Source organism: Mirounga leonina, unplaced genomic scaffold (assembly GCF_011800145.1).
Source record: "Mirounga leonina isolate KUSES-001 unplaced genomic scaffold, KU_Mleo_1.0 Mir_151, whole genome shotgun sequence".
Lineage (NCBI taxonomy): Eukaryota > Metazoa > Chordata > Mammalia > Carnivora > Phocidae > Mirounga > Mirounga leonina.
Genome location: NW_023270377.1, coordinates 44,622,287 through 44,641,780, shown reverse-complemented (window position 1 = coordinate 44,641,780; position 19,494 = coordinate 44,622,287). Strand labels below are relative to the sequence as shown.

General features: G+C 35.3%; 1 long non-coding RNA gene across 1 annotated transcript in view; it reads right to left on the bottom strand.

The window, feature by feature from the left end:
- Positions 1-14,656: 14,656 nt before the first annotated feature.
- LOC118012229 overlaps positions 14,657-19,494 on the bottom strand; it is a 50,227-nt gene continuing 45,389 nt past the window's right edge. The window contains exons 2-3 of the long non-coding RNA XR_004679646.1: positions 17,169-17,295; positions 14,657-14,671 (exon numbers count right to left, since the gene is read on the bottom strand). This is a non-coding gene — a long non-coding RNA (uncharacterized LOC118012229). The remainder of the gene's footprint in view (positions 14,672-17,168; positions 17,296-19,494) is intronic.

Below are 19,494 nucleotides of genomic sequence, written 5' to 3'. Positions count from 1 at the left end.
GGCTACCCAAGGCATGAAAAAGCAGAAATGAAGGAGAGAAAACACATCCTAAGTCTCTGTTCACATCATGTCAATAACATCTCATTGGCTGAAGTAAGTCACAGGCCAAACCCAAATTCCAGAGACTGGGAAGTACATGCTATCCACCATGAGACCATTGCAAGGAGATGGATGTACAATACTACTACAGGGAAGTGAAGAATTAAGACTAATAATTCAAAATATCAGAGATAAGGAAAAATAAAATTTCACTCAGCTATCAGTATCTCTAGTTTAGTTAAAATATCATATTTTCTTTCTCTTTGCATCTTTTTAAATAAAGATTTTATTTATTTATTTGATGGAGAGAGAGAGAGAATGTGAACACACAAGCAGGGGGAGTGGCAGGCAGAGAGAGAAGCAGGTTCCCAGCAGAGCAGGGAGTCCGATGCGGGACTCGATACCAGGACCCTGGGATCATGACCTGAGCTGAAGGCAGATGCTTAATTGATTGAGCCACACAGGCGTTCCTGCATCTTTTTTTCTGGTACAAGAGAGACTAAAATAAAGTCTAGTCTGAACAGTGAGAAGAGTGATGGGATAAGTGAAGATATTTCAGGGATAATGCAATTCAGCAATTTTACCATATATTTGAGTATTCTTTGGCTCCTCTGGAACTCTCTCTTTCTTTTTCCCTTCCTGGATTAGTAATATTTGGAAATGATATTGTTTAACCTTCTCTCTCCCTCTAAAAATATGGAGGTCTCGATGTTCTAACTTGGCCTGAAGACCGTAGAAGGAGTGCTGGTTTCAAGATGGAGCCATGTAAGGCTCAATCCATGCAAGAGTCTGGGAAGCAAGCCCAAGGCATTAGGTCCAAGGGGCAGATGGAGAACAAGAACTAGATAAGAGATGAAAAATCAATAGGGAAATATTGAACCAAAACTATACTTTAGACCAAATGCACCTACCAGACACATATAGAACATTCTATTCAGCAGCAACAGAGTACCCATCCTTCTCAAGTACACATGGATCATTCTCCAGGAAAGATCATATGGCAGGTCACAAAACAAGTCTTAGCAAATTTAAGAAGGTTAAAACCATACCAGGTATCTTTTATGACCACTATGGCATGAAACCAGAAATTAATACTAGAAAGGAAGCTGGAAAATTCACAAATAAGTGGAAATTAATTACCTCCTAAAGGACCAATAGGTCAAAGCTGTTTTGGGGGGGTTTTTTTAGAAAAGATAAACAAAACTGACAAATCTTTAGTTAGACTAAGAAAAAAAAAAAGAGGAAACTCAGATAAATAAAACCAAAATGGAAGAGGAGACATTATAACTGTTAGCACAGAAGTACTAAGGATTATAAGTGACTACTATGAACAATATGCCAACAAACTGAATAATCTAGAAGAAATGGATAAATTCCTAGAAACATACAACCTATCAAGACTGGCTCACAAAGACATAGAAAAATCTTAACAGACCAATAACAAATAAGGCATTTAAATCAGTCATCAAAATCTCCTAACAAAGAAAAGCCCAGGACCAGATGGTTTCCCTGGTGAATTCTATTAAACATTTAAGAATTAAGGCCAATCCTTCTCAAACTCTTCAAAAATTTTGAAGAGAAGAGAACACACCCAAACTCTTTTTATGAGGCCAGTACTATTCCAATACCAGAGCCAGTTAAGGGCTTTGAAGAAGAGGACTTAACAGGAAAGAAAAAACTATAGGCCGATATCCCTAATGAGTACAGATGAAAAAATTCTCAACAAAATGTTAGCAACTGAATCCAACAGCACATTAGGAGGATCATACACCATGATTGAGGGGGATTTATTCCGGGGATGCAAGTATGGTTCAATACATGCAGATCAATAAATGTGATACACCACACTAGTAGAATAAAAATAAAAACCATATGGTCATCCTAAGAAATGCAGAAAAAACATTTGATGAAGCACAACATCATTTCATTATAAAAAATTTCAACAGGGGCGCCTGGGTGGCTCAGTTGGTTAAGCGACTGTCTTCGGCTCAGGTCATGATCCTGGAGTCCCGGGATAGAGTTCCGCATCGGGCTCCCTGCTCAGCAGGGGGTCTGCTTCTCCCTCTGACCCTCCTCCCTCTCATGTGCTCTCTCTCATTCTCTCTCTCTCAAATAAATAAATAAAATCTTTAAAAAAATTTTTTCAACAAATTGGGTATAGAAGGAACATACCTCAACATAATAAAGGCCATATATGACAAGCCCACAGCTAACATTAAAATCAATGGGGGAAAGTTTTAGTTTTCCCTCTAAGATTAGGTATAAGACAAGGGTGCCCTTTCTCACCACTCTTATTCAACATAGTACTGGAAGTCCTAGTCAGAACCCTTGAGCAAGAAAAAGAAATAAAAGACATCCAAATTGAAGTAGAAGAAGTAAAATTGTCTTTGTTTGCAGATAATATGATTTTCTACATAGAAAATCCTAAAGACTCTACCAAAAAACTGTTAGAACTCAGCAACAAATTCAGTAAAGTTGCAGGACATAAAATCAACATACACAAATTCATTGTGTTTCTACAAACTAACAACAAAATATCTGAAAAAGAAGTAAAATAATCCCATTCACAATAGCAGAAGGAATAATAAAATACTTAGGAATAAATGTAAACAAGGAGGTGAAAGATCTGTACATAGAAAACTGTAAGACTTTGATGAAAGGCATTAAAGATGATGCATATAAATGGAAAGATATCCTGAGGTAATGGATTGGAAAAATTAATATGGTTAAAATGTCCATACTACCCAAAGCCATCAGTAGATTAAATGGAATCTCTATCAAAATTCCAATGGGAGGGGCGCCTGGGTGGCTCAGTCATTAAGCGTCTGCCTTCGGCTCAGGTCATGATCCCAGGGTCCTGGGATCGAGCCCCACATCAGACTCCCTGCTCGGTGGGAAGCCTGCTTCTCCCTCTCCCACTCCCCCTGCTTGTGTTCCCTCTCTCGTTGTGTCTCTCTCTGTCAAATAAATAAGTAAAAAATCTTAAAAAAAAATTCCAATGGGATTTTTCACACAAATAGAAAAAACAAACATGAAATTTGTATTAAACCACAAGAGACACTGAAAGTCAAAGCAATCTTGAAAAAGAAAAACAAAGCTAGAGGCATCATGCTTCCTGATTTCAAACTATATTACAAAGCAATAGTAACTAAAACTGTACGGTATGGGCATAAAAACAAACATATAAATCAATAAAACAGTATAGAGAGCCCCAAATAAACCCATGAATGTATGGTCAGTTAATTTATGATGAAGGAGCCAAGAATATACAATGGAGAAAAGGCAGTGTCTTCAATAAATGGTGTTGGGAAAGAAAACTGGAAAGCCACGTGTAAAAGAATGAAACTGGACCACTATCATACACCATATACAAAAATTAACTCAGAAATGGATTAAAGTCTTGAATGTAAGACCTGAAAGAAGACATAGGCAGCAATCTCCCTGACATACGTCTTGGTGATGATTTTTTGGATTTGACACAAAAGCAAAAGTGACAAAAGCAAAAGTGACAAAAGCAAAAATAAACAAGTGCAACTACATCAAACTTGAAGCTTCTGAACAGTAAAGGAAACCATCAACAAAATGAAAAGACAATGTATGGAATGGGAGAAATTATTTGCAAGTCATATTCCTGATAAAAGGTGGAATCCAAAATATATAAAGAACTCATTCAATTCAGTAGAAAAAACAATCAGAATAAAAAATGGGCAGATGAACTGAATAGACATTTTCCCAAAGACATACAGATGGCCAACAGGTTCATGAAAATGTGTTCAAAATCACTAACCATCTGAGAAATGCAAATCAAAACTACAATGAAATATCACTTCACATCTTTTAGAATGGTTTTCACCGAAAAAACCATTTTGTTTGTTTGTTGGAGACAAAACAAAACAAAACACCCTAAGAGATAACAAGTGTTTGTGAGGATGTGGAGAAAAGGCAACCTTTGTGTACTGCTGGGTGGAAATGTAAATTAGTACAAGTACTATGGAAAACAGTAGGGTTTCCTAAAAAAAATTAACAATAGAGCTACCATATGATCTAGCAATCTATGCTGGGTACGTCTCCTAAGGAAATGGAATCGGAGTCTTGAAGAGATATCTGCACTCTCATGTTCACTGCAGCATTATTTACAATAACCAAACTATGGAAAAAACTGAAATGTCCATCTATGGATGCATGGATAAAGAAGTGATTCCATTTCAATATGCAAGGGAATATTATTTATCCATGAGAAAGAAGGAAATCCTGTCGTTTGCTACCACACAGATGAGGGTATTATGCTAAGTGAAATGAGTCAGACAGAAAAGCACAGATGCTGTTTATCGCCTACACGTGCAGTCTGAAAAAGCTGAACTCCTCGAAACAGGTAATCAAATGACCATTTCCAGGGACTGGGGGCTAGAGGAAATGGGAAGATGTTGGTCAAAGTGTACAAACTTCCAGTTATGAGAAAAATAAGTTCTGTTGATCTAATGTGCAGCATGGTTATTATAGTTGACAATATTGGGTTGTATACTTGAAAGTTGCTAAGAGAGTAGATCTTAAATGTTTTTACCACAAATAAGAAATGGTAATTAAGTGAAATGATAGAGGTGTTAACTAATGCTACTGTGGTGATTGTTTCACAGTATGTGAGTGTATTAAATCAACACATTGTACACCTTAATCTTGCGCAACATTATATGTCAAGTGTATCTCAATAAGGTGGGAAAGGGTAAATAAATAAGACAGGAAAAGCACATGTTAGGAGAGTTTTTCAATGCTGCTTTAAATTTGGCTATTATTTTTTTAGCTTTTAAACTTTTTTATATATGCAATTGCCATTTTGAAGAAAGGGAAAACAGGGTTGTAAATAGGTTTGAATGACAAAGCTACTTTGTGACAAGCTGGGAGGTGAACTTAGGTCTATGTGATTCCAGTCTGGATGTTTACTTATCTATCACGCTACACAGTATCCTCAACTAAGTAATCAATTTTCCCATATATAGAAGAAATTATGCTCCCCTCCCTTTTTTTTTTTTTTTTATAACTGACTGGACTCATATTGTGGTTTTGATAAGACTCATTTCTTTTTTTACTGTCAGGAGCAAATAACAGCTGAATAGTTTCATGCCAGACTCAAATACATATTGCTTTTAGAAAATAATTCCATTTGGCTTTTTGACATGCTAGTGAAAGAGTACAATTTGCACTGTATTTCAGAAACAATTAAACAAGTAGCCTAGTTTTGCATTTGCTTTGTTTAAATAAAAAAAAAAGTAATTTTGTTTTACATTTTCTCTGCTTAAGATTATTAAATATTTTTAAAGTTGTTCTTAAAATTCACATGCATGTTGACCTGCAAAGATAAAAAATTATATATATTTGTAACTAAAGGTATTTGGGAATCGGTTATTTTTTAATCTGATTTAGGGAAATTGTAATGATTTGGGCATGTTTTAAAAGCAGGCACTATGGATGCCAAGTTATATTTTCACGTGAGGGGAACAGTACCATAGGAACAAAAATATATCCTTTATTAAAATGTTTTTGGACATCAAAAACACATCGGTGTTACATAGGACAGACTTTTAAAAAACTGCATTTGTTATTTGATGTGAATGGGGAATGAATTATCAATGTGAAATTTAACTGTTTACCAAACTAAGTGGATGAATGTTTTTCAAACTTGGACCATTATTTATGTTGAACTACAGATACATAGTTTATCAATTGGGCATTTCTATCTTCTGGTCTTGTGACTTGCTAAACTTGTCCAAATATTTCAAGAGAAATTTAGCATTCCCCAAAGAAGGTTAATTTAATTTGTTTTAATAAATATGATATGTTTTAACCAGACTGACTTTATTCTAAGATGATTATCTTCTAAAAATGTAGACAAGGACCTAAAACTTGAATAATTAAGGAATCAAAGTTGAAGAGATTTCAGAATCAATATTTTTTTTTAAAGTTCAATAGGTAAGTGCAAGTGATGCTACTGAAAATAATAGAGTAAGCAAATATATATTTTTGAATATTATAGATTTTTTTCAACACCTGGGAAGACATAATTATGTTTCATAAGTACCACTTCATAAGGTTTATGTGTACATACTTGGATATCACAGGATTCTGTGAGAAAACAACTGTCAACTTTATTTCATTAAAGAAAATAATTCCAGAAAAATTCAATTTTTGTTTATGCTTAGAGGACAAGGAGAGATAGAGTCACTCGATACAAAATATTTTCTTTTTCTTTATGCAAGTTATTTAGTTTTGTTGTGCTTCATTCATTCAGAAGTCTTTTTCGAAAGTTCTTTATAGATTTTTATCATTTTACAGATTGCTTAAAATCAGGGCACATAGAATAATCCCAGTTTTAAGTAAAATGAATGGGCTTCGTGTGGTCAGCTAAAAGTGAGTTTCTGCTAAGAACATAAGGAGGAGCAAAGGAGAGCAGGAAGCATTTGCACAATCACTAATATAGATAAACTTTTTGACCAAGAATAAAAGAGAAAACACAAATTATCTAACAAGATATGAAGGAGAGACTATCATTACTGACCCCACAGACATTGAAAAAGATAATTATACTACAAACAATTGTATATACATAAATTTGATAACTTAGATGAAATAGACCAATCCTTTGAAGACACAAGCTAACAAAGAGATGATCTGAACAATCATATTTTTGATAAATTGAATTTCTACTAAGCAAATCTTCCAGAAGAAAGAAGACTTTAACCCCAGATGATTTCACAGGCTAATTCTAACAAAGACTGAAGGAGAAATAATCCCAGTTCTACACAGTCTTTCCCAGAAAATGGCGGAGGATGGACTTCTTCCCAAAACATTTTAGGGAACTTGCAATACCCTGAATTCAAAATCAAAGATATCACCAGAAAAGAAAACTGTAGACAAATACTTCTTAAGAGGATTTGGTTTTTTTGTTGTTGTTTTTTGTTTTTTGTTCTTGCTTTTTTCAAAATGAGAGTAAAATCAAAAAAGCAAACAAATATGTAAGGCCAAAATATTGTAATCCAAATGTTTATATTTCCTCTAAATTTAAATATCTTTATAGATAATTTGTTTAAACAAAAGAGAACAATTAATAATATAAAACACAAAAGCATAAAGAATTTTTAGGAGTTGCTTTTTCATTTTGCTTATTTTTCCACATGACACTAGAGTTTTCCACTCATAGATGACTAATCAGTTGAAGTTGAAGACATTATTTTAAGACATTAGTTTTGACATTGTGATCCAAAATATCAACTCCTGTGTTCTAAATCCTAGACGAGTTTTAATCCCTGAATGGAATGCAAAGTATAAGATTAAGAAGCTGAGATGAGTTCCTAGCTAAAGGATTATGGGGGTGATAGTAGGATGGCAGAGAATAGGAAATGCTGGTATCCCAGGTCCTCGTATACTTTACTACACTGTCCGCTGGTCAGATTGTCCCATATGATTCAGCCAGCATTTCTGAAGAAGATGATTGGGTTTGAAGGAGTTTCACTAATTTTACCATGTATGTTAACTAACTAGAATTTAAATAAAAACTTGAAAAAAAAATAGTTTCAATCCATATGAAAGTCTAACCCTATCTCTGCCCCAGTTTTCTTATATTGAGATTACCACACCCTGCGGCTGCATCTTCAAATTTCTTAAGATAGTATTTCCCATTCTGTGTCCCCCATCTCATCACATCCCTACACCCAAATACCAGTCTATAGTGGAAAACTGGAACTTAGCATCTTTTAAAGTGTAGAAACTAATAGTATGCCATGTATAAACTCTAAAAATCCAGAGCTATGAATGTGATTACAATTTACTAGGTATATGCATGAGGAAGATAGTATAAGGTCTGCTCTTTGAAGAATTCAAACACATGCATATTTGAAATACCAAAACTGTTTACATTCCAGAATCCCTCTGCTTCTTTTCCTAAAATCCCTTGCTTGGAGTTTCAAGTGTTTTAATGTTCTCAGGGAAAGGAACCTTCATTTAAAGTTGACATAGATTCTTTACTGTTGTTTCCAAATCAGATTCTAGGTTTACTGACTTAGACACAGGGTGACAGCATAATACGGAAGACCTTGGATGTATAAATAAAATTTGCTGTACAATTTTCAGAAGCAATACTTAGAATATATCCAAAAGAAAAGAAAACACAAACTCGAAAGGAGAGCCAAACCCCTGTGTCCACAGCAGCATTATTTACAATAGCCAAGACATGGAAACAACCCAAGTGTCCACTGATGGATGAATGGATAAAGAAGATGTGTTATGTATACACAGTGGAATATTATTCAACCATACAAAATGAGAAATTCCTGCCATTTCTGACAACATGAATGAACCTTGAGGGCATTATGTGAAGTAAAATAAGTCAGATAAAGAAAGACAAATACTGTGTGATCTCCCTTATATGTAGAATCTACCACAAACAAACCAACCAACAAAAAACCCAGACAACCAAAGTCATAGAAAAGTAGATAAGATATGTGGTTACCAGAGATGGGGGATAGGGAAAGGGGAATTGGAGGTGGGTGGCCAAAAGGTACAAACTTCCAGTCATAAGAGAAATAAGTACTAGGAATAGTAATCATTTCACAATGTATGTAAGCCAAACCTTTATGCTAAGTATCAGAAACTTATATAGTGGATGTATGGGTAATTGTATCTCAGTAAAACTGGACAAAAAAATAAAATAAAATAAAACCACAATGATCTCAACATGACAAAAACCCCACAAAATGTGTGAGATAAATCTGAATTTCCAAACTTTGATATTAAGTAACTTTTTTCTCCTTTTCAGCCTGATAATGAACTGCTCAGATATAATTTTTTTAAAGGACATTCTTGCCCTTATCTTTTACATTGTGGTAATGAGTTCTAATATTTGGAAAACTTAGCAAATAGCTTACATTCTTTTCTTGAGAGATCTAAAATTTATCTTACTCCAGTGGGTATACACACGCTTTTGCCTATCAGGAAGGACCAACACAAATGCATTAGTTCATATAATTGGATTATGAACAGTGTTAAGCAAGTTGATGCCTCAAATTCAGGTTCTGTCTACATTGAAAAAGAGCAATTAAAGAGTGGGTACACCCCCCCCCCCCCCCATTTAACTACATAGCTTAAACTTCACACCATGACACTAGTAGGTCCTAAGGAGCTTATCTTGAAAGGTCTTTATCAATGCCCATGGAGAGTCTTTGGGTCTTTACCGTCAGCGTATTTCCTGTCCATGGAATCTTTTTAGTAAACAACATCCATAGAATGAGCAGCTGCACGGGTGGTTTTAACAGTTTCAGAAAGAAGACATCTACTATAATGCGAGGTCAAATTTTCCTCTGCCTAATAAATGAGGAAATAAGCATCAAATAGCCTTTAGAGATGTTTTTATTTGACAACACAGCTGGAGCCCATAAAGATAATTTTGCCTCTATACCCTGGGAAAAAGATACCATTAAACAATGCTCTGAAACCTAGTTACTCAACATGAGATAGTTATAATCACACTCCTTTCTGAACTTTTTGTTCATTTGCCCGATTACCACATGTGGAATTATAGGAAACCTAATAGAAACAATTTTGACTTGTCCTCGGTTTTACAAATAAATACTTCAAAAAAGAACATGAAAATGGACAAACGGATTAGTAATAGATTACACAAAGATAAGCAATTCAGAGTAAATAGCAAATAACAAATGAGGCTTTATTAAATGGGGAGTGCATAAAAATGGTAATTGATACAAATATAGGTCACTGGTTATATCACAGAGATTAAAATATATTTTGAATATATAATATGTTTATGTATTTTGATGCTTATTGAGTTTTACTTTATTTTTGAAGAATATATTTTGAAGAGAAACGATATGCCCCTTTGTCATTGAGCAACTTATCAATGACCTAGCGTGAGGCAAAAAAGTCAGGTATCTTTTTTGGTTTCTTTTTCCCAGAGTACGTAACAGTATTTACATTAAGTCACTTTCCAAATAAAGGATAATACAAAATGTAAACTCTTTGGGACACGAGGATCTTCAACAAAACACACTAAAGCTTTCACAATATATTAGAGAAAAATATTTAACAAGTTGCCCTGTTGTTCAGCTATTATCCTTCAGCGGCTTACAGGATGAAGGAGTCTGAGAAACTCATTATACGTATGCTCACACATGTTCCCTTTCAATCAACGCTTCCTCAGAATTCTTCATTTTACACCTATAGAATGTATGGTGGTCATTTTACTCTTGTTTTGTTTTTCCAAAACACACAGAGCCCGAACATTTCTTTTTATGATTTTAGTATTTAATTAGGTGTTGACTTGAGATGCGTGCATGTCTAGAGCACAGTAACTAAACGCAGCCGCTTCTTTGGGACTTAGGACATATTCTTGTTGTTAGTAGCCAAGGGCAGAGGCTGCAAAATAACTGGGTGGCTTAAGGGAGAGAAAGCAAAAGACGGAGCCTTTCTTTTGAAGCCTGAAGAAAGAAATGTCCAAATTCTTGGTCAGGTTCCACTCTTTTTTGAGCCAACTTGCCACATCAGAGGTCCCCACTTCACAGAATGAAGCATTCTGATAAAGAAAATCGAGTCTCTGAAGAAGTGGCGTGACTCCCCATATTTTTCCATATTGTTGATCCACATCGGTAAAATTGAAACAGTTTCAAGTACAACACAAACTACAAAGACTGGAGATATTCTTTCACTGCAACTTATCATTATTGGAATTGAGTCTGTCCTTGTTTTTTTAGTGTCTTTGGAAGAAGTGTTATTCTAAATGAAAGGATTTTCCAAGTCACCAAAAAGTGTATTCCTTCAAGCACAAAAGGTTTTCATCACTTTTAAATATCTTGGATCCTGGAAATCTTTCCAAAATCATTGTGCCTTGTTTCATAAAACAGCAAACACAGAAGATAATGAGGTATGGTTTTCTAAATTGTGTTTTTAACCTATTTAGCAATGTAGTAATAATAGTTAAAGCTATCACTGAAGGAGGCCTTCTTTACGCCAGGGGTTCTGCTAAGCACTTTACAAGGATCACATCTCTTAAACTTAGGAGATGTCTAAGAGGAGATCCTGCCTCAGGTCATATTATTAGAAGAGGACACAGATGTTAACCTAGGACAAGCTGGGTGTGTCTGCCCCGGGCTTGCCTTGCTGACCACGAAAGATTAATGGGTTTTTTTGTTTCTTTTTTCTTCTGGTGTAGTTTTCCTTTCTCTTTTTCCCTGGCAGTTATTCATTGTCCCTTTCTCTCTCTCAGTTACTGTGTCTGCAAGTTCTGTCGTCCCCTTATTCTCAGTTTTAGTGTTTCTAAGAAGACAGAGGAGCACCCAAAAGAGTTATTATGGCTATCATCTGGAGTCTGAAAAATCATCATCTTTAGGTTGCTAGTCCTTGCGATAACTTGCCTTGTCATTAGATACTATATTCATTTTTTTCAATATTTTTTCAGAAAACTATTCAGAAGCCCAAAATTGAATACGTCGAATATTGTCATATTGGAGATATTTCTTCATTTCTGAGTTATGTAACACAGTGGTTTTATGAGGAGGTTTTTTTCTTCTTCAGGCAAATTGTAGTTCAGCAATGCATGACATTTCTTCATCATATAGTTCCGGTTTCTATATGAGCTTGTTGTTGAGTAAAAAAAAAAAAAGAGAGAGAGACATATCTCTGTCCTCGTGGAGCTTACTGCCGAGTAGGGAGAAAGGCACTAATGATTTTGCACTTATTTACAGACCAGAAGCTCTAGGCTCTCAGCAGTTAGTGCCAAGCTTGCCTCACAAATGAGCAGGGGGTGCGTTTCCATCTGCCTGCGGCTGTATCCTATAGGAGCTGCTTCCGGCTCTGCTTCTTTCCTCCTTTCTCGTCTTCCTTGCCTTCCTTCCTTCCTGCTTTTTTTTTTTTTTGCCTTCCTTTCTTCCTTCATCTTTTGCTTTTATAGGAATGAAAGGTTAAAATGTACATTTTTGACGATATATATGAGAAACTGGTAATGACATCATCATCATTATACGGGTAAAAATGGTTCCTGTTTTATTAAGCACTCAGTTTATTCCAGGCACTGTTGCAAGCATTTTGCACATTCTTTCTGATTTAGTTCTCACAACTCTACGAGGTGTCCACTACTATTATCCGTACAGTTTTACTGATGAGGAGACCAGCACTGAGAAATGTTAACGAAACCATTCAGAGTGTGCTGGCTGGTAAATGACGGCCATCGCTCAGTCAAATCTAGATGTTTGAGATGCCTGTATAGTGCTCTTCAGGTCTATTTTCTTTGGTTGGTAAATCTCAGGGTCCTCTAAAACAATTTATCTTTGTCTTTGTGTTATACACTTAATGTCAGATAACTGATTGCACTTCTACATATTTACTACGGTTCATTGACACTAAGACCACTGATGGCATTTTAGGTACTAGTCAGGAAGAGAAAAAGCTACCAAGTAAATAATGACCCACCATTGATTTTAAGACACATCCCAATTATATAAATGTTGAAATGTAAACATAGGCATCCTAGAATCCATGAAAAATAAACGAATACATAAAAACAAAGACGACAACATTGTGCACAATCAACAGTTTCTGGGGGAAAGAGGGAAGGGTGAAGTCAGGGTTAGCTGGAACCACTGAAGAGGTATTTTCAAAAAGAGGGAAAAAAAGACTTTTAACCTAAACTTGTTAACTAAAACAGTAAAAAAATTCCAATCCCATATTGCAAGTTTGAAATAATTTATTCACAACTAGTAAAACATACATTTTTAGTCAATTATACATGGCAAAGGTGTTGAGTTTTTTTCTAGCAAGTAGTTAGTTGACCTTCTGGAAAATGACCTTGACTCTGTGCAAGCTTGTTTTTAGACTTTGTTGGGTTGGTCTGTTCCAGGTTTGCCCTTACTGGTCCTGTTGGGCATGACCCTTACTGTTAGGGCATGGTTCTAAGAGTAAGAATGTGCCCTTTTTTGCCTCAGTTGAATGCCTGAAGTGTTCAGCTAAGTCTCTTCATTCTGGCCATGCCCAATTTCCAAGGTCTTTCCTGTATCACGCAACCTCTGAAATTTCTGTTCAGGTCTCAGCTTCCCAGTAGCTGCTCCAGTCTGGTCTTTCAGAGTCACACCCTATGAATTTGCAGCTCAGGAGTTAGCCAAAAACCAGAAGGGAATTTTTATGCAGATTTTACAACTCCTTCTCTATGCATCCTTCCTCTCTACTATACTACTCCCAAATCCCAGTATTTTTCTCAGTTTACTCTTCCTAAAAAGGACTCCCCTTCACTTGGACTCCCTTTCTCTGGTCTATGGTTTGGAAAACTACCTCAAGGATATTGTATGGTATCAGGAGTCATGGACCTCTGGCTTAGAATTTCTATTTTAAAAACAAGATGTAAATATAAAACCAAAACTTGTTTTAAACCAAAACATTTTATTTTTTAAAAGATTTATTTATTTATTTGAGAGAGAGAGTGTGGGTGCATGTGGGAGGGAGACCGAGGGAGAGGGAAAGAGAGAAAACCTCAAGCAGACTCCCCACTGAATGTGGAGCCAAATTCTGAACATGGGGTTCAATCTCACAACCCTGAGATCATGACCTGAGCTGAAACCAAGAGTCGGAGCTCAACCCAATGAGCCATCCAGGCTCCCCTAAATCAAAACACTTTAAATCAAAAAGTTGAGAATATGAAACAATATCATGACATAAACATTTAGATTTTAGGCATGAGATTTAATAATTTTGGCTGTTTTATCACAGAGAATTTAACAGACTGAATTCATCTCTTATGAGCCTAGACCATGTTGTCTATGATAAACTGAAGTAAAACGTGGATATTAAAAATTTTTAAGGTACAAAAAAAGAGGGAAAATATATAAAATTGAAATGCTTGAACTCATGAATACTTCATCAGTTCTTATGCTGAGATGACTTTCCTGAATATTTTTTCAAGATGATTGACCTATAGACAGGGCAGTTAAAGTGATTTGATTCCAGTCTTTCTAGTATGCACCTGTGACTAATGGTCTGAGCACTAGTCTTGGTTGCCTGACACTTAAAGGGTTTGGAGGATTTGAGAAAATATTAGAATTATACAGATGTTATATTCCTGCACTACTCCATATGGGAAATAACTTAGGAAATAAAGTTAACCTCGTACATTGGATGACTTCTGTTGATAGTATTCTGAATGAATACAAATAAAAGTGCTAATTGATGCTTTACAATTTATTTTCTACTATTTATGTAGTTTACATAAAAGAGATACATTTTACCCTTAGCATTTTAATGTCATTTGAAGCATAGTTATAGTTATAACTTACTTGTTATAAGTTGATAAGTTATGTTGATTTTTATTCTTAAATTAAAAAAACTCTTAAGCTTTTATTTTGCTGAAGATAGATGCCGTGAGATAGTAAGCATTGAAAGTACTTAGGAATAATTGTACCTTTTTGTTTAATATTAAATTTAACAATTTTCATGGAAACAATTTTAGTTACTTTGAACATTCTCATGATCATGGACGAGGTGCTCTGTTTTTCTCATTTTTTTCAGTTCAGAAACAGCAGGGACTTTGGAGTTTAGGAAGCGTGCAGCAAATTTCAGTTCTGGTTAAAAATGTGGTGGAGAATCTCTGTAATTGAGAAATGAGAAAAAGAGAGTATTTTCTACATATTTTATCACATACACTTTAAGAAAATACTTATTAATTATTAGGTAGCTGACAAGATATGGTTCTCTCCATTTTTAACCTAAAATAATACATAGGTAAGAAGCATTTTGGGCCTTTATTATGAACACATCTGTGTTATTATTTCTAAATTAATGAAATTTTAAGTAGGCTTAAGTAACCCAACAGCAAACGGTTGTAAGATGCAAAATGTTGAAGCTAAGACTCAAAATGGAAACTATTACAGCATAGTGAGCAGAACGAAGTTTCAAAGGACTGGAGGTCTGCCAAGGCGCTCTTGAAAATGCTCAAGTCCCACATACCTACAGCTCTCACTTGCAACAGACTCACAGGAAAAAAGAAAAAGAGGTTCAGTGAATGCCACATGTAGAAATGAGCTGCCTCACAAAAAGCAAAACTGAAGAGAAGAGTGGATCACAGCATTAGTCTTCATTTAGGAAACAAGCAGTAAAGGGGGCACCCAATGATTTCTATTTCCTAAAAAAATCTAAAACGTCATAAACATTCTAGCTCATCTTGGTTAGAGCCACATTAAGTAAATTTTTTGAAGTTTATATATAAGAATGTTGATTTTTGTCACTGGAGAAGGTTAACCTTTGACTATAGATTGGACTATTCCAGCAACCTGTTATTTGAACATGACAAACATAAACCTTTGAGGGCAGGTGGCATAATTCTCTCGATTACTGGTGCATCTCAGAACTCAAGCATGGTTTCTATGTATAGTGGGGACTCAGTAAATACTGTTATTTGTATTCATTCTGTTTTATATAAGTGTTGCCATCATATAAGAATGATAAATCATCTGTTTAATGCAATGATAATTAGTACACAATCTATTGTCAGTTAATTTGTGCTATGTAGAAAACTATCCCAAAATACAGTGACTTAAAACCACAGTTATGCAGCCCAGGTTCTGTAGGTCACCAGTTTTAGTGGTGCTGACCAGTTGTGTTGACCTAGGTCAGGCCTTGCTGACCTTGGTAAGATTTCTCATGTCTATGGTGAGTTGCCAGGTTAACTAGTGACTGGCTGGTCAAAAATGCTTAGATAATACCAAGGATGACTTGGGGAACAATAATTCCTCGTTTTTCCTTGCTACCAACCAAAATACATTTTTGAAAATCATAAATTTAACCATGGGTTTCCAATTTTTTTTTTCACCAACCCTACCTTCTGATATCAAGTTGATTGACTTTTAGATCTTTAGCCCTTTTGAAGACTTGTGATGCCTACAGATATTCAACTTGGATAATCTCTAATTCAGGGAGTGACATCTACAGCACACAGGCCTAATCTGACCCATCATCTGCTTTTATAAATAAAGTTTTATTGAAACATAATCACACTCATTTGTTTCTATATTGCCTCCTATTACTTTCATACTATAATGGTAGAGTTGGCTAATTGTAGTTCATTCATATGCTATCTAGTGTCCCGCTAGCATGTCATTTTAGTTCAACCTAACTTCAGGATTTGGTGTATGCATCTTGTTTTTAACCACATTATATTCATAAAACTTCTCAGCATGATTCCCACCATTAAATTAATATAATTTTATTATTAATATTAATGCAATGAACATATCTTGTCACAAGTGTCCATTGTACCCATATGTGTCCTAACAGGAATTATTTGTTATTAACAGCATTTGCTGTCAAACCTATGTTAAGAATTATACGTAGTTTTATGTATAATTCATGAAGAACAGGTACATTTTCCTTAATATAGCATAACAATGACTTTTTTATGTAATCTTTACACATCTTATTGCAGAACAGATTTGACAGTCTTTTTTTTTTTTTAAAGATTTTATTTATTTGACAGAGACACAGCGAGAGAGGGAACACAAGCAGGGGGAGTGGGAGAGGGAGAAGCAGGCTTCTCGCCGAGCAGGGAGCCCGATGAGGGGCTCGACCCCAGGACCCTGGGTTCATGACCTGAGCCAGAAGCAGATGCTTAAAGACTGAGCCACCCAGGCACCAAGATTTGACAGGTAGTCTTAAGTTAGCTCTATTCTATGTGTTTTAATTTCTAAGGTCAGTTTAGAAATAAATTGAATATGTGGGTAGATGTATTTCTAGAAAAAAAAGGCTGAAGAATATTTCAGGTATTTGATTTGTTTAGTGTCTTGGTGCTAGCAATGCTCTTTTTGGAATAAGTGGGTGAAAATCTTGGAGAAGTTTCAATGGGTACCACATCATTCATTCACATTCTTTTCATGTCTTAAATCCAAGGGATTAACTTGATCACTTGTGACTATTTTTAAACCTGCACATTTATGCTTAATTCTTGAAGCGTATGAATTAAAACCTCATAGTAAAAGCAAAAATTCCCGAAATAAAATCACAATCACAATACATGTAAAATAGATGCAAGTGTTTTAGCATAAAAAATGTGAGAATCCCCAGGCACACATCTGACATTAAAGGGCTCTTACGGGACTTGTGCGGTTTTAGGCAGTCTGCAATATACTCGAGAAATTTTGAAAGCAGAGTTGCATCTTCAACACTCCATTTTCTTCCTAGTGGAAAGGGCTCCAATGTTTCAGGACACTTACTGAATACCTTGAAGAAAGATTAATCACCAGTCATCACATTATTTCCAAATAGCTGACCATTAAGTTGTGTAGATAGTAATAGCTACATGGCTGATTGCATTTGCTACTGATCATCAGACATGACCTGTATGATGAGGATGATCTCAGGATGTGAACGATAAGTAAATGATTAAAAGGAGATGGCTAAGTTTAAGGTTTCCCTCTGAGTTGCTCTGAATGCATCTAAAGTCACTTTTTAACTTAGTCTCTGGTAAAAAAATCCTACTTTAGTTTCAAGAGAAGCAGAAAGAATGTCTGCATCAAGGTTTCTTTAGCTGTGAAGAATATAAATATCTGGTAAGTAAGGGTTTGCATTTGGAACCTAGTGAATACATAGCAAAATCAAATAATGTTATAAAAAAGAACCCATGCAGATTATAAACATCGATAGGAGATAATGTACATAGAACAGGAGATAATACCAAATAAAAAAATTAGTGCAATGCCATGAATAAAATAATTTTGAATAAGATGAATTTGCCAAATGTAAATTACCCATTTTCGATATAAGCCCCAAAGTTAACCACATAGAAAAGATAACTATAATTTTAGACAACTGCATTTTCAAAGTAATGTAGTACTCTATGTGAACTAATGTCATTGAGCTCTTTTTTTTTTTTTAAAGATTTTATTTATTTATCTGAGAGAGAGAGAATGGGAGAGAGCACATGAGAGGGGGGAGGGTCAGAGGGAGAAGCAGACTCCCTGCCGAGCAGGGAGCCCGATGCGGGACTCGATCCAGGGACTCCAGGATCATGACCTGAGCCGAAGGCAGTCGCTTAACCAACTGAGCCACCCAGGCGCCCTGTCATTGAGCTCTTAAGAACTTAATTGGAGGAAAAATGTAAAGAAAATCACTGTTATCAATTGCTGATAATATTAAAAATATTTTAAAATATCTATGTTTAGTACTAATTAGGGTCAATTGAATAAAAATATTTTTTAAAAGATTTTATTTATCTATTTGAAAGAGAGTGAGAGAGAGCATCAGTAGTGGAGAGGGGCAGAGGCAGAGGGAGAAGCAGACTCCCCATTGAACAGGGAGCCTGACGTGGGGCTGGATCTCAGGACCCCAGCACCTCAGGATCATGACCTGAGCTGAAGGCAGATGCTTAATCAACTGAGCCATACAGGTGTCCCTGAATAAAAATAGTTTTATAAGCAAAATAATGGAATAATCAAGATTCCATGTACATAATGCTCTGGAAAGCATAAATGTATATAGAACTTCCTAGAAAATCAATATTATTTATTAAAATATTATTGGCATCAGGGCGCTTAGGTGGCTCAGTTGGTTAAGCATCTGCGTTCGGCTCAGGTCATGATCCCAGGGTCCTGGGATCGAGCACCGCATCGGGCTCCCTGATCAGTGGGGAGCCTGCTTCTCCTTATCCCACTCTCCCTGCTTGTGCTCTCTCTCTGTCAAATAAATAAATAAAATCTAAAAAAAAATATTACTGGCATCAAACCAAAAGTACAGTCTTTGAATGTTGCCAAAATTCTTTCACAAAAAAATACTAAGAAAAAGTAAAAAGAAAACTCATTTCTACTATGAATCTCACCATCAGCCCATCTATGACTTCTATCTTTGAAAAATGCCATAGAATGGTCACTTCAGTATTCCAGATAGCATATGAATGAACTACGGCAACTACTTAAAATTTTGCAATTGAAGTTGATTATGAACAGAAAAAGAAACATTTATATGTTCTTTTCTGCAATCTAGTTTGAGTCCTGGTACAATTTTACAAGATATGTGTAGTGGTAATTTACATCATACATTTCCATACACTTGTGGTTCTTGTGGTATATTTAACTTTGCCATTATCACCAAAATTAAAATTAAATAAAAGCTATGTAAATTCTAAAATATCACAGAAAAGATTCTCCAATTGAGTGATTATATCATAATAAATTGAATCAAGTGAGCCCTGAAACTGTCCTGAAGAATTATATTTTCATTAAAGAAAAACACAGATATTTCATTCTAGAGATTTTGAATTGCAAAGTATTATGGTTAAACACTCTAATTTTCTATTCTTTTTATATTTTAATTTGTGTTACTTGTCTAGATATACCTTAGGATTGTTATTATGTGAAATAGCTAGTATGCTTCCTTAAGTGACCCCCACTAGAGTTATGCCATTTTTTTTAACTGCTTCATTGT